Source organism: Protopterus annectens, chromosome 7.part1 (genome assembly GCF_019279795.1).
Source record: "Protopterus annectens isolate FY-2018-M chromosome 7.part1, PAN1.0, whole genome shotgun sequence".
In the NCBI taxonomy this organism is placed as follows: domain Eukaryota; kingdom Metazoa; phylum Chordata; order Ceratodontiformes; family Protopteridae; genus Protopterus; species Protopterus annectens.
The window spans coordinates 369,693,818-369,709,678 of NC_056740.1; the positions used below are offsets into that span (position 1 = coordinate 369,693,818).

The 15,861-nt window shown below is 38.3% G+C and overlaps 1 protein-coding gene across 1 annotated transcript in view; it reads right to left on the reverse strand.

The window, feature by feature from the left end:
• Window positions 1-15,861, reverse strand: part of FAM107A (family with sequence similarity 107 member A) — a 1,773,139-nt gene that overhangs the window by 1,357,765 nt on the left and 399,513 nt on the right. The window lies entirely within an intron of this gene.

Here is a 15,861-nt window from a genome sequence, read left to right on the forward strand (position 1 = left end):
TGTTTGCCTATCACGTTAGACAAGTATGTGAAGAGGATAATATTCAGTGCCTACACTATTACTTTCTTAACATTTCTCAAACAATCATCTATGCTCCTTCCAGATGTGCCACTTTGACAAAATAGAGAGTGGTGTGTCAGACAATTCTCAACTCCTTCAAAAAAAGAGCCCACCAGACCAGGTTATTTTTAATACCAAAGAAATCCAAGGACCTCATGCCCATTCTTGATCTAATTTTCCTAAAATGGCAGATAAAAAAATGTAATTTTAATGGCCATGGCACAGTCCATTCTTTAATTTTCTTCAGGAAATTCACATTGTTGTGTATGGGGGGCATAGCCTCCCACTTAGTTTGAGTACATATTGTTTTCTAGAGAGAGTTAGTCATTGGTGTTGCAACTATGCATGTCTATTGTTTAAAATGAATATAAAACAAATATGGTGAGGAGCAATGCCCCCACATCCTCAATGTGGGGGGGGGGGGCTGTGCCCTCCATCCCCCCAACTATATATACTAACTCTAGGATCACACTACAGTGGGGAAAAAAAAGCATATACCTTTTAATTGCCTTACAGTACTTTATGCACTGGCATATATACTAACTGCAGTTCAGTGAAATGAGTTTTCAGTAATTTGCGTTTTCAGCTATTTGGTCGGGGTGAAATGAAATTCAATGAAATGAGATTCAATGAAACAAAGTAGACCCACATATATATATATATATATATATATATATATATATATATATACACATACACACACATATATATATATATATATATATATATATATATATATATATATATATATATATACATATATGTATATGTATATATGTATATGTATATGTATATATATATATATATATATATATATATATATATATATATATATATATATATATACATACTAACTGACATTTGATTTATTTGATTTCCAGAAAAATTCGACTAGGTAGATGCCCATTTTCAGGGGTGGCCCTGGGAGAAAAGCTCCAAAGCATTGTAAAAACATGCAAACATGGGTTGAGCATAAGTTGATAGTTAAAAAGCCATGTTTTAGCAGCTGTTAAAGCTTCCAGAGTAATTTTTTTGGAGATGTGTCAAGTTGTCTGATATGCATATGTGTGTAGACTCATCTGCATATTGTATTAGGGAGGCCTGTTGTGTGGTTGTGTGGTGAGTTTTGGTGAGAATGTTAAAGAGGAGGAGACCAAGAATAGTGTGTTATGGTACACCAGTGGTGCCTGGGAGGTATGGAGAGAGGGTGGAGTGCCACTTTGCTGACTGATACCTATTGGCAAGTGGCTTTTGAACAATAGAATGATGATCTCAGATAGATCTAGTGAGGACATTTGTCACAGTAGAAGGTTGCTGTGACAAACTGTTGCGAAGGCTTTAGACAAATAAGGAGAATACTTATCTCTAGCTTTACTTATATCTATTTTGTATTGCTTTCTTCTATTTTGTATATTGTAGTGGAAATATATTTACACTGTGTTAACTTGTATTCTACTTTCAACTGCATATTTAAACTAGGAAAGAGACCACATCTGTGTCATGTATTCATAGTTCATAGTTCAGTACTAGGCTATTTGCCCTAGTAGGCCATTTTAACCCAAGCCAAAATTCCCATCCCAGAGGTAAGAATCAAACTCTGTACCTTGTGTCTGTGAGGTAAACACTTTAACCATTATGCCAACTCCCTCATAGATTCACAAACTGTTACTAAGCTAACGATCTTAGGGGTGGGGGGCTTTCTAAGCCTAGCCAAGTTTATCTGAAAGGATAATCATGTCCTGTATCTAAATCGGACACTGAGGGACAGGAAGTTATGAACTACCTCTGTCCATAAAGAACATTGGTGCCAGGCCGGTATACATTTCCTATTCCTCATCTGCTTGTCTAGGTTGCACTTAAAATGGGTAATAGATGAAGTCAGCTGCACATGGATGAGAAGCCTGTTCTATAGGAGGGGCAGTCTCTGGGACAGATATCTGTCTCTCCAGCATGTTCTGTTTAAGTCAGAGACAACATTCAGGACTCTAGACCTTGTATTTCTTTTTTTATTTATTTATTTAGACACTTTTATTACTTTTATGTAAATGTAAATGTGCCTATGTCACAAGGATAATTCAATAAAACTATATTAACAAGTTAAAACTAACAAACATTATGCTTCACATATATTGCTATGTATCGTATAACCTAAGCAACATTACATAAATTATTCAATTCTTGCCCCTTTTTTTAAACAAGAAACATCTTTATTAAACCATCACTTAAGACATAAGCAATTATGCGTTTATATAAATAAAAACAAACCACACTGACACAATCCTAGTTGCAAGCATTTTACATCACAAACCATACTGACGCATTCCTAGTTGCAAGCATTATACATCACTTATAATCTACCCAATTGTTTTCAGTCAGACATTGCACATTTCATTTAAGTCCTGTCTTCTTTTAAACCTCATTCCTCCCCCTATATGTATTGTTACCACAATTCACATTTTTCCTATGTAGTTTGCTCCTACCTTTTTCTAAAGATCTCAATTCCAGTTGTTTTATCTCTGTTACTATATTCACTACTTCTAATATAGTTGGTTTAGATTCTGATTTCCATTCTCTCGTAACTGCATTTTTTGTCAATCACCATAATTAGAGACAGCAAGGCCTTACCATGTGTAGGTAATTCTGACTCAGTATCATAGCTCAGAAAAATCATCTCCATCATCACACAATTCTGCCCACCCAGCATCTTCGACAGTGCACCCCGCAGGGAATCCTTAAAGCCCTTCAACTCACTGCATTCCCAGAAAGTATGTTGCCAAGTACCTCTTTCTTCCTCATCATACTGCCAACATTTGCTATCTACCTGAGGAAAATTTCTCTGGAGTCTATTGGGGTATATTTATGGTATTCTTTGACTTATAAATATGTAGAAGATTCATAAGTTTGTGGTTTGCAGATGCCTTGTAAGCCAGGCATAGATCACCCCTCAGCACTCTATAGGAGACTGAGTAGAGAGAAATAGCTTTAAAGCACTCTACATAAGGCATGTTTGTTACACCTTGCATTCTTTTTGTAAGGAACCTTTGAGGTCACTCTAGTTGCTGCATATGCCTGGTCAAGTACATACCAAGGGAAGCATTGCACTCTATGACTGGTCTGATAAAGGCAGAGTACAGAGGGATAATGACCTCTTTGGAACTTGATGCCATGACCTTACTTATAAGTTGTGCAACATAAAAAGACTTCCTCACCACTGTGCCCACTTGGTGGTCAAAGGTAAGGCTACTGTCTATGTGCGTACCCAGATCCCTGACCACTGGGTCGACTCTTAGTGGTGTATTATCAACATGGTAATTAGCCGGGATAGTTGACTTCCCAAAGGGTACAGTTATGCATTTCTTAGCAATGAGTTTAAGACCGTGACTTTGGCACCATTTGTTAGTCAGAGATAGACCTTCTTGAAGAATGCTAGTGTCTGCAGGGGAGTCACTGATAACCCCCAGCTTGCCATCATCTGCAAACTTAGTCAGCCATAAACCTTCAAATTTGCTTCCATTTCAGAGAAATAGATGCCAAAAAGGAGTGGGCCCAATAATGAGCCCTGGGGGGACTCTACTAATGACTGGTCTCTTGGTGGAGGTGGCCTCAACTATTTTGAACACCTGGGTCCTATCAGTGAGCCAACTGGCTATTCAGCAGGTGATAAAAGTGTTTATATATAAACTAATAATCTTTTCTATAATGCTGAGTGGGGTTTTGTATCAAAAGCCTTGGCTAGGTCGAGGTAAGCTATGTGTTTCTTGTAAGTCACACAGAAATTAGACCATGTCATTTAAGGTTAATTACCTGTCAACTGAGGGTGGAGCTAGGAACTAAACCTTCTATTTAAGGGGTAAAATAAATAATTTCAAGGCTTTACTGGAAAAGCTCACTCAGACTATGTCAAAGATTGCTGTGAGGGAAAATTTTGTTTTTGGTTTCTTTTACTTTGTATTGCCTTCTATTTTGGTGTATGTTCTTTACACTGTATTTTAATTGTATTCTGCTTTAATTTGCATGTTTAAACCAGGAAAGAGACAGTAGCTGTGTCTTTTTAAGTCACACAAGTATTAACCCCCGCCCCAATACCATTGTGTTTTTAAAATCAAATGTCTTTCTAGTTGCCTACCTCTCGTGTTAATTTGTCCACATATTTCCTTTCCTCTCATCTTTCATTAGCTGCTGTGAGCAGGCACAAAATTATCATTCTGCAAAATCAGTCCCCTTCAGCTATTTAAATTTATTGGTCATCCCATCGCATTCCATAGAGCCAGATGCCCACTCCCTTCCAGTCTATTTTGCTCTTTTAAAATTAGTGACTCTCCCCTTAGATTGCTACAGCCTGAGTTACCCCATTTCATATATAACTGCTTAGTGCACACCGAAGTTAGGACATTAACCATCTTTTTCCATCTTACCTTTAAAATCTGCAACATCTGGTCTAAGATAACTAATTGTTGGAGAGCCCATAATTTGCCTCTCAGTAGTCATCTTGGGATTAGTGCTTCTGTTTTGCTCCTGGTGAGAGAAAGAGCATGGGGACATTATTTTCTGGAGACTGCTGATCACCAGAAATCCTGATAACTGCTTCATAAGTGCCAGCTTGGAATTTCAAGAATTCCTCTGTTTTGTCCCTGGTGAGAGAAGGAGCAGAGAACACTGATTCCTGACTGTTTCTGATTAGGCAGTGAATGCCTTAGTTGGACGTTCCTAATTGGTCTAGTTACTATTCGGGCAACTACCAGGAAAACCCTACAACAAGCCTACAAATGCCTGCATCATCTGGGACAAGACTATTGATCAGATCACCAAAGAGCTTCTGACCTGCTTCTCATCTTGGGATTGCATGGGTGCAACCATACTGGATCTAGTCCTCAGTAATATGAGAAACTGCTGCACGACTCCTAGTGCAATGCCTTCTCTGGTAAGGTCAGACCACAAAACGTTCTCCTTTGAAGTAAAAACCCCAGCTAACCATGGAATGTTCAGGAGCTACTTTAAGGCTAAATTTCTACTATTAAATAGCACTGTGGTGGTGGTGCTGCGGTAGCTTTGTCGCCTCACAGCAAGACATTGTTCCGTTCGATTCTCAGCTAGAGTGTCTTCTGTGTGGAGACATGCATGAATGGGCGTACCTTCGTTGAAGGTTGTGCATCAGGGCTGGCAAACTCGGCACTTACAAAATCTACAGCCAATCATTAGCAGACTGGAGTTCCGCTGTGGCGACCCCTAACCGGGAAAAGCCGGAAGACACAAATGTAATAACCTGGCAAAATGTCAAGCTGACATAGACCATGAGAACACTGCTGCCTCTGTGGAACTGCTCACAGAATCCCTATGTTAATTGCTGCATAGAGGCAGCTATATCTACCAAGAAGAAGTAGAGAACTAGTTCAAAAAACAAGGCACCTGGTAGAACTATAATGTCAATAGGTTGTGTAACAGAAGAAAATCATGGCAAAAATTAGGAGGTGTAGCACTCAGCAGGATAAAAGCAATCTCATCAAACTAAACAAACTAAACAAACAAAAACTCAGTGGACATATAAAGTCTACCAAAGCCACTTTTGAGGTAAATTTGGCTCCCCAGGCCAAGGACAACCACAAGGCATTCTTTAGTTATGTCCACAACCTAAAAGGCAATACACAATTGTGTGTGGAGCTCATTGTTAATGGAGCCACCTATACTGAGCCAGAAGACATAGCAAACGTAGTGGCAGACAAAATTCATCTCAAACTTTACCTTTCCCTCCCACTCAACCTCCCCTCAAAGAATAGCATCAAATATAACTCCCCCCTGCTATCACTAGGGAACAGGTCCTCAATGCTCTCTCTAAGGCCAAGAACACTGCATCCATGGGCCCAGGCAATATTCCAGGATCCCTTCTAAATAGCATAAAACACGACCTGTCAGTCCCTCTGGAATTCCTATTTAACTGCAGTTTCCAAACAGGCTTCATGCCTCACAGATGGAAAACAGCAACAGTCATCCATCTACACAAAGGTGGGCCATCTACAGACCCTGGAAACTACAGACCTATAAGTTCATTAGTCTCATATGCAAAGTCATGTAAAGAATTATCATGGAAATGATCAGTAATGACATAGGAAACCTCCAGACACTGGACCCAACCCAGTTTGCTTTCATCAAAGGCAGGTCATGTCTACTCAACCTGGTGTCCTGGTGGACTTCTTTGAGAACGTCACCAAAGCAATGGATAAGGGCAAAATGGTTCACCCTGCCTACCTTGACCTGTCAGGCATTTGACACAATACCGCACTTGGGCACTGTTTACAAGATCTAGAGGTTAGGTATTAACTGTTATGTCACCCAACGGATAGCCAGCTGGCTCACAGACAGGACCCAGGAAGTTAGAATGGGTAGTCCACCTCTACAAAGAGGCTAGTCATGAGCAGAGTCCCTCATGGATCGGTCTTGGGACTGCTTCTTTTTGGCATTTACATCTCTGAAGTCAAGGTCAATGTCAAGGGCCTCCGGCTGAATAAATTTACAGATGATTGCAAATTATGAGCAGTCATAGAATCCCCTACTGGTACAAATGTTCTCCAGGAAGGGCTGACATGGACAAATAACTGGTGTCAGAGTCATGGACTAAAACTCAGTGCCAAGAAATGCATAATAGTATCAAATGGGAAGTCATCCACCCCTGTTAACTATAATATTTACAGCATGGCCTAGTAGTCATGGACTTTGGGACACACATACACAGTAATCTAACCTTTGACCATCACATGTCTACAGTAGTGATGGAATCATTCTATGTTGTGCTACTTATAAACAAAGGTATGGCATCTGGGTCCAATAACGTCATTGTTACACTGTATTCAGCATTCATCAGACCTATAATTTAGTACAATTTCCCCTTTTGTATGTACCTAACCAGGCATATCCAATAACTGGAACATCCACAGGGATTCCTCACTAAAAGAATACAGGAAGTAAGTAATGTGTCCTATGCAGACAGCCTCAAGCCCTATCCCTGTATTCTAACTACTACATGATGTTGAGAGGAGATCTATGTCTGGCACTTAAAGCATTGTCAGACCCCACCCTGATGGACCTCCTGTATATCCATAAAACAAATAGGACCAGAATTACTCATTCTAAAGATGTAAAACTTGCCTGTAATAAAACTAGGACCTACTAGAGAGAAAGGTATGTAGCCCAAAGTCTGCCCTTTTTCTGTAACAGGCTCTCCAACCATATGAAGAAGAGTTCCTCCTTAACCCAATCCAAGTGTAACTTGGGTAATTGGATAGAGAACAGGAAGTTTATTTCTGGTTTGGCATCTATGCTTCAAATGAACACAGGCATCCTATAAATAGTTCATCTCCAAAGCTCCTACTTATACTTATCGGGGTTACCAGAACATGTCAGAGATGTAGGATGCATTTCTAGATGTAAAACAGCCTTGTGGTCATTAGCCTGCTACATACCTATAAACCTATTGGACACTGTATCATATCTCTCAACTTTTTAGCACAACAAATCTAGACAAAGCCAAAAATAATGTGGCCATGAAGCCCCAAAAATATAGACATATTTTAAATATTGCTCTCTTAAACTTTGAAACTTGCTACAATAAAAGCTATTGAGCTGACATGCATTTTTCTGAGGGATATGAAGTCTGAAACTCAAATGCTTGTCATTATTTAATGAATTCAATCCTCATTGATTTGACACAAAAAGTCCAGAAAAAACACAGGTTTTATGAGGAACAGACCAAAAATATGAGTAAAAAATTTGGACATTTGAGAGGTATGCATATCTAGTTGTCCAATGCCATACATCACAAATTGGCCTCATTAGAATGCAATGTTTCAGAATCTTGTTTTCTACAAAATGTGTACTTGCCAAAGACTGATAGCATACAGTGCCAGTATTCACAAACACTTGTTAATCTAGCAGTATATGCCAATGCCTGCAAGTCTTGCAGAGAAAGTCATCTACGTTGATGTACAAGGATGAAGTTCTAACAATGATCCAGGCCTGGGTTCATTTAAGCAACCCAGGTACCTGGGTACCTGTTGGAGCTGGGAAGGTAAAGAATTATGGACTATAACTGCTCGGTTCTATTTGAGGGGAGGGGTAATAACAGTGTGCTGGAGTGAAGCAGATAGTCCTTGTACCCTGGACTTTGGTCAAGACTGGTTCTATGAAAGGCAGCTGGACTAGGTGAATGGGAAGACCATGACATGCTATTTTCATTTTAGCTGGGCGGGGCAGGGACACACATAAAGAGAGGCCCATACCCAATAGCACACAATCACTGTTTGAATAATGCCAGCCAATAGGGGTAGCGCCATCTTGCAGTGTTTCAAGATGTCCTACCAAGCAACATTGAATTGCTCCCGGGCTTACCTCTCTGCTTCACCCAGGCGGTGCCCGCAACCTAAAGGAGTTACTCGCCTAAGTGACACTGAACCTCTGTGCTATAAGTTAGAAGAGGGTTTAGGATCAACACATCCCTACATAAGCCAGCCCAACCCATGTAACTGCCATTGATTTGCTAGGGAAAAAAAGAAAGAAAGAAAGGTCTTGCAGAGGAATATGCATATGGCGGAGAAACCTGACTTTGAGGGTATGCCTAGATTATCACAGGTAGTTAGAATACCTTACAGTGTGGTCAGGCTGCATACACATACAGCAATTGTCCGTTAGTATGCAGTACTTTGAGCAGTATGAGCACGCGTGTGTACAGTACTGAGCAGCATACCACGTAAACCAATGTAGTAGTTCATATATGTGGATGTGCAGTGCATTGTGAAAATGTAACAATATACAGACACACACATACCACTCTAGAATACTAGTAGTACTATTACCCCTTATCCTGGGCTATAATGCAGCATTTGTCATGCAGGTAAAACTTAGTTAAATGAGTAGGGAACTAGGAAAATAGCATTGACTGTTGTAGTTAATATATTACTTAATTCCCCTTGAGTGCATGTTGCATACTGGTAGGAATGTTTATGACTGAGCTGCACAATGTACTGACAGTAACAGTAGACACAAATAATATATGTTTAGCATGCATTATGTTTATCAGGAAGAGTAGCAGCTACATGTGCAATTAATGTTATAGCACTGTTCACAGATAGCAACATTCAATGCATCTCTGATGGTTGTTAACACTAAGAGCATTAATAATAAAGTGTTTTATTGGAAAATTTGCTACATTCCCACAAGATTGATGTTGTTATAGTTTGTGAAATATGGTTAAAGAACAAAGACTGGAAACCAATTCTGTCAAGACATAAATGTTTTTACAGTAACAGACATTCTAACATAAAATCAGGTGGAGGTGTTTTAACAGGGATTAAAGATAGCTATGAGTCCTGTGATTATTACGTGTTCAATAATAACACCAGTACTATAGACTTTGTAACTGTGACAATAAAGACAACCCTGGAATACATAACAATTGTCGGAGTGTATAGACCACCAAAGTCAAGTGCAGATGACTTAGAGGAATTCATACATTTCTTACATGAAACACAGGAGGGAAGAATATTAGCTGGGGACTTAAATTTACCAGAAACAGACTGGAATAATATTGATTCAACAACCTTAGTAAGGAAATTATTCATGGAGTATAATCAGGAACAATTGCTTCAGATTGTAAAAAATCTACTGGGGGTTGGAACATACTAGATATTGTTTGTGTTCCCAAAGAAATCACTGTAACTTCAAGTGAAGTTTTACAACCATTGATGTGCAGTTATCATGAGTTATAATGGGGTTAAGGTTAATTTGTTGCTAGATAATTCTGCCAAACTGAAATCTAAACCAATCCACAGAAGGTTAATTACAGATTATATGGAAGCAAAACAGTCAGTATGTAAAACTATCCGGAGAGAGGTGCTCAGTGGCAAAACTGCAGATGGAATGTGAAAAGTTTTGAAAGAGAAATTGTTTGAGTGCAAAAAGTAAAAAAAAAATGCTTAACATCAGGATCTAGGCATAAGACATCAGGGAGATATATTTCCATAAGAACTAGATATCTGATTAAGATTAGAGACAAAAAATATAAGAAATGGAATTGAGGTCGAACTACAACTTTGAAAACTGAAATTAACAAGCTGGACAGACAGAATAAGCATAGTATGAAACAAGATCAAGAAAAATTTGAAGAAAATTTATATAAAGATATTGAGCATAATATGAAACCTTTTTATAGATACATATAATGTTGAAGGAGTAAAGACACACAAATTGATAAACTGTGTGCAGATTCTAAAATGTATTCTCAGACACAGCAGATTATAAATATATTTACAATCTTATGCAAATAAGTTTGACTCCACAAAAGGGGTGATAAGTTGTCCTAGTGACAGCTAGGTAACCCCAGATACTGGAATCAAATTAGATTATATTGAAAAAGAACTGCACAAACTAGATCCAAACAAAGCACAGGGAGTAAATGGAATTAGTAACAATGACCTGAGAACACTTCAGGAAGAACTTACAGTACCATTATATCTATTGTTCACTAGGTCATATAAATATGGGGAGATTCCTCAAGATTGGAGACATGTGCTTATTAAACCTGTCTTTAAGGGAAAGGGGTGTAGGACAAACCCAGAATAATATAAACCCTTACGTCTACTTTCATGTTGTGGAAAATTAATGGAGAAGGTAATATTGGATAAGTTATTGTCAGAACTGGATAGTTTGGGACTAGAAACCATATATCAGCATGCATATGTTGAGAATAGATCTATTACCACCTGTAACATGATGTTCTATAACAATATAATAACAGCTATGAATGAAAAATGATGCTGTGATATAATTTATATAGACTTAATTTCAGCATTTGACAGAGTCATAGACAAAAGAATGACCAATAAATTAGTACAACTAGGTATCGATGCACTCTTGATAAGATGGATAGCGGCATGGCTTACAAATAGGACATGGCAAGTATCATACAGCAACTGGACGGGTGAAATCCTTGGTTACAGTCAGGGTGTCTCACAGGGCTCTGACCTAGTCCCTTACTTTTTTAGATTGCATCTTTCAGACCTAACTTATTAATCTGAGGTGTTCTACAGTCTATATGCAGACGACCTGAAACTGGGTAAATTCATTACAAGTGTTACGGATAAGGCATGTCTGCCAAATAACTTGACTAAATTGACCATTTGGGCACAGGAGAATAATATGCTGATAAATACATCAAAAACTAAGCATATGAGATTTGAGAGACATAAACTGAAAGGTAAATATTTAATACAGCACACAGTGATTGAAACTGTAGACTCATTTAAAGACCTGGGTATATGGGTAGATTCAGCTATGAGTTTTTCTAATCATATCAACCAATTGGTTAATGATAGTTATAGAACTATAGGTTGTATAAAAAGATTTATAAAGTCTAGGAAATTACAAATAATGAAGTCATTGTATGTTAGTTACATTAGACCCAAATTTGACTTTCAAATAACAATATGGAAACCCTATAAGAAGACAAGCATGAGTCAACTGGAAAGAGTACAGTGGAAATATACCAAGGGCATCCATGGATGTGAAAATCTAAGTTATTATAAAAGACTAAAATATCTGAACTTGTACAGTGTCTCTTACAGATATTTAAGAGGAGATCTTATTCAGGTATATAAGGCATTTAGAGACAACTACCTCTGGGAATGTTTGGGGTTATCAAAAAGTACTAGAGAATCATCAGACAACCTGTGTAGAAGATTCCATAGGAATAGGAAGTGCGCTAATTGGTTCTCTGACAGAGTAGCTGATGCATGGAACAGACTACCAAATTACATTAAAGCAAGTACTAGTTTAGATATTTTTAAGAACAGCCTGGACAGTTATTATGTGAAAAAGTCTTTTGGTATATTGGCAAGCTAGAAGGGCATTTATGCCAGTGTTTGAAATATTTGTATGCATGTATATATAGTACGATTTTTACTGGTTGTCCATTTGTTTACTGCAAATAGGGATGAATGTTTGTCACTGTTTATGTTAAAATGACTTTTTACTGTCCTAGTACTGTAATCATACAAACCATTATACAAAACTGGACCTCTTGTTGTCTATGTTGCTTAAGTTCCTTTCAGCCTTCTTAACTCAAATTTGTTGAGCAAGCAGTGCAAAGTAAAGGTGTTGTAATTCAGAAATCTCAGGTGGAGGTCTGGTATAAAGGTCCAACAGAGATGTGTTTGGCTATAGTTTGCCTTTTACTCATAAGTCATTATCGATAATGATTAGAAATGCTGGGACCTGCTAGAACAAATTGTGAAAAGCAGAGACTGAATGGCCAAAACTTTAGGCTTGTATATATTAAGTTCAGTATGCCATTTCCTTGGAATATTCCCTTTTCTCCAAGGTATGGTGATCTTGAAGTTGATATATATAAGTCTGGGGGCTATAAGGGGTGGTGGGTGGCTGTGGGTGGGTACTGGGGGTCTTCTTCTGCAAGATGATGTTTAAAACAGAAGAGTGATTTACAAGATTTGCTCTTCTCTGGGTTTATTTGTTTTTTGGCTTTTCAGCACTCAGCATTTTGAATGTTGTCATTTCAACAGGGAGCCATCGTTATCGAATAGATATGTATGTTATGTTAACAGATCAGGTATATGAATACCTATTTATTAACATAAACGTATCCTAAAATGTAGTTAGAGTGTACTCTGATGTCACTATATTATAACATAGTACAGTATGCACATGCTGTGCCAGTATGTAATGTTGCCATCACAAATGAAGTCAATATTGTGTATAGTCAAGCCATAATGATAAATCAGATCTTCTAACTAAAAAGTGTCCATATATGGTGTGTCATGTACTAAAATGTAAAGACAAGTTTATATGTAAAATAAGGTAGATATAAATAGGGAGAAAATAGCTGTGTTCTTGTTATATTTTTAAAGCTACTTCACATGTGCATAGTAGACTTACACACACAAGCCAAAAATGAAGAACATATAGGGTTGCCACCCATCCTGTTATAAATGGGATACTCACGGGTTGAGCTCCCTTATCCCGATGCCCACTGTACAAAGCAGCGGGACTTGAAATCACACTGAATTGCAGTGGAAAAAACACAGTTTCTTCTGGCTTTTCCATTGCAATTCAGTTACGTCACCAACTCAGACCTGCAGGTAGAATTATTCCCTGTTAGGTCCGGGTGTTTTAAATCATGCAGCAATTTGCTATAATTCTTGAAGGGGTGGGGATTTGGGCAGGAAGAGCACTACAATGATTGCAGCTGTAGAGAGGTTTGTTTTTAATGCTTCTACAGCCATAGGAAAGTAAGACTGAGATTTGTCTTTTTTTCCTAACAGCTGAGCCAGCCAGCATGCAAGCTAGCCAGCCAGCCAGCTACAGAGCCAGCCATCCATTCATCAGGCCATCCATGCAGTCATCCAGTCAGCTATCCAGCAATCCAGCCAGCCAGCTAGCCAGCAAGAAAGCTAACCAGCCAACCAGCCAGCAAGCAAGCTAGCCAGTCCACTACAGAGTTATCCATACAGTCATATAGTCATCCATCCAGTCATCCATCCAGCCAGCCATCCAGCCATTCATCCTTCCATCCAGCAAGCTAGCTACTCTAGCAAGTCAGCTAACCACTCCAGCAGCCAACCAGCCAGCCAGCTAGCCACTCCAGCAGCTAGTCAGACAGCTGTTGCACCTATAACCGCATCTCCTTCACCACTCCTGTGGTGATGTCATAGAAGAGGGTGTGGGCAGTGTCATATTGGCCACATGCCGACAACCCACTTTGGCCCACTTAAAAGGTGGCAACTCTAATTATACATCTGGCAAACTAACACACCAAGTAACACATAAGCTATCTAAAAGAAATTAACATCTACCAGAAAAATAACATAGACATATTCAATATCTGGACTGTATAACTGTGCAGTATGTGCATGGTATACTACAAATACAGCTGTATACCTGAAAGCCATGAATATACACTGTTATATTAGATAACTGATATTATAAAACATGTAACTGTTATAAAGACATCTGTGTAATACACAAATTAATATTAGTGACATCACTAAGCTGTGTACCAATAGAAAGCTGATTCTTATTTCAGTGTCTTACTTACAATTCACTCCTCATAAACCAGATTACAAGCTCAAGCAAATTTAGAGGAGCATAAGTGCTTTGTATAATTCCTACAATCATACCCTGTGGACTGCACCACCCATCAAACATCAACACCATGAATGCATGAGCAACATACCCCTGCCAAACATATGGCTAACTTAACTGCATACATTTTCCAAACAAACAGTGTGGTACATTCAAACTAGAACTTATTATTTTACATAGCCATAATATTTATATATTAATTACTGTTTACCTTTAAAATGTCGCAACACACCTGTGCGACTGTTCATGTACCTGACCCAAAATGTCAGAAACTGCGCTGTCAAATCCTCAGAAGAGCGAATCTGCTACCCAAAGAATGTAAACACTCTGGGAATGTCAACTTTGTTTGAAACACCCATCACTTCCGGATGTCTCCTATGATGGGCAAGCCCCTCTGCACTCCCCCCATAACCCTTGCTAATTATATACACTAACTCCAAAATCACACTACAGTGAAAGAAGGGGTACATGTCCCAATCCCCACTGTAGTGTGATCTCCACTCAGAATGCCAAATTCACATGAGCGAATGCACACTGGCATTCACTCTTTTGTGAGATCGGCAATTTTTAGTTCACTAATACAAACTTTTGAAAACAGCCTTTCGCACATCTGACCATTGCAGATGTATACCTTGACATTTTAAAGGTGCACCGTTAATTACACATGTGGTTACCAAACTCTGAGTGCAACATAGAAGGAAATATTTTCATCTTACTCTTTTGATTTTCTATCAGTATTTAATTTTGTATTTTTTCTACACTATATTTTCTGTAAAAGCACATGTTTTTTCTGGTATTTTTACAGCATTTTTGCACTGCATTCAGTATTTTCTTGGGACCAGTCAAAGAGTTGGGGGAAAGAAGATTAAAATCAAATACTCTAATTCTAGCTATAGTATTACAAACTTTGAAAGCAACAAAAAAACAGCTCAGGCCACATAACACTTATTAATCACAAGGGTCAGATTTCTGTTACATGAACTACAGTTGTGACTTTGGAAAAAACAATTAACTCAGCTACATTTTCAAGGCTGTCATTCAAACATCCCTTAAAATGCTGTATTAGAGATGTTCACTAATAAAAATCAAAGGAAGCAACATTATGAATAATATAGATTGATGCTGGCAGTCACAGTACAGTTGTAAGACGATGACAGAAAGCCACAGTAAATGATCCTCTCATCAGATGTGCTTTTCTCTGTCCTTCTCAAATGACATCAGGGAATTAAAGGCATTGACAGTAGAATAAAATCATGCTACCTATGGCAGCCCCCCATTCAGACTGTTTTGGTGTATAAGAAATTTGAAAATAATAACAGCCACTTATTTTGATACAGAGATATTAGTAATACAGAAAAGGTCAAAATATGCTGAAAAACATGTTTTTTTTTCAGTTTTTGGGTGCAGTTCTACTCACCCTTTCCATTTGCAGCCTGTTATTAGCTGATCAGTCACTAAGTTAATGAAACCAAACCCAAAAAATGTCTGGACACCATAAGGTGCTATGGGCCTTAAATGGAAGTATACAAAAAGGTGATATAGGATTGAGTAATTTAAATGCAGCAGAAGCAGTTTCATACTTCCTAGAAAGATAAGTTGATAACCAGTTCTTGCAAATAGAACTTCACACACTGAAAATTAATACATGCTGACATGTAA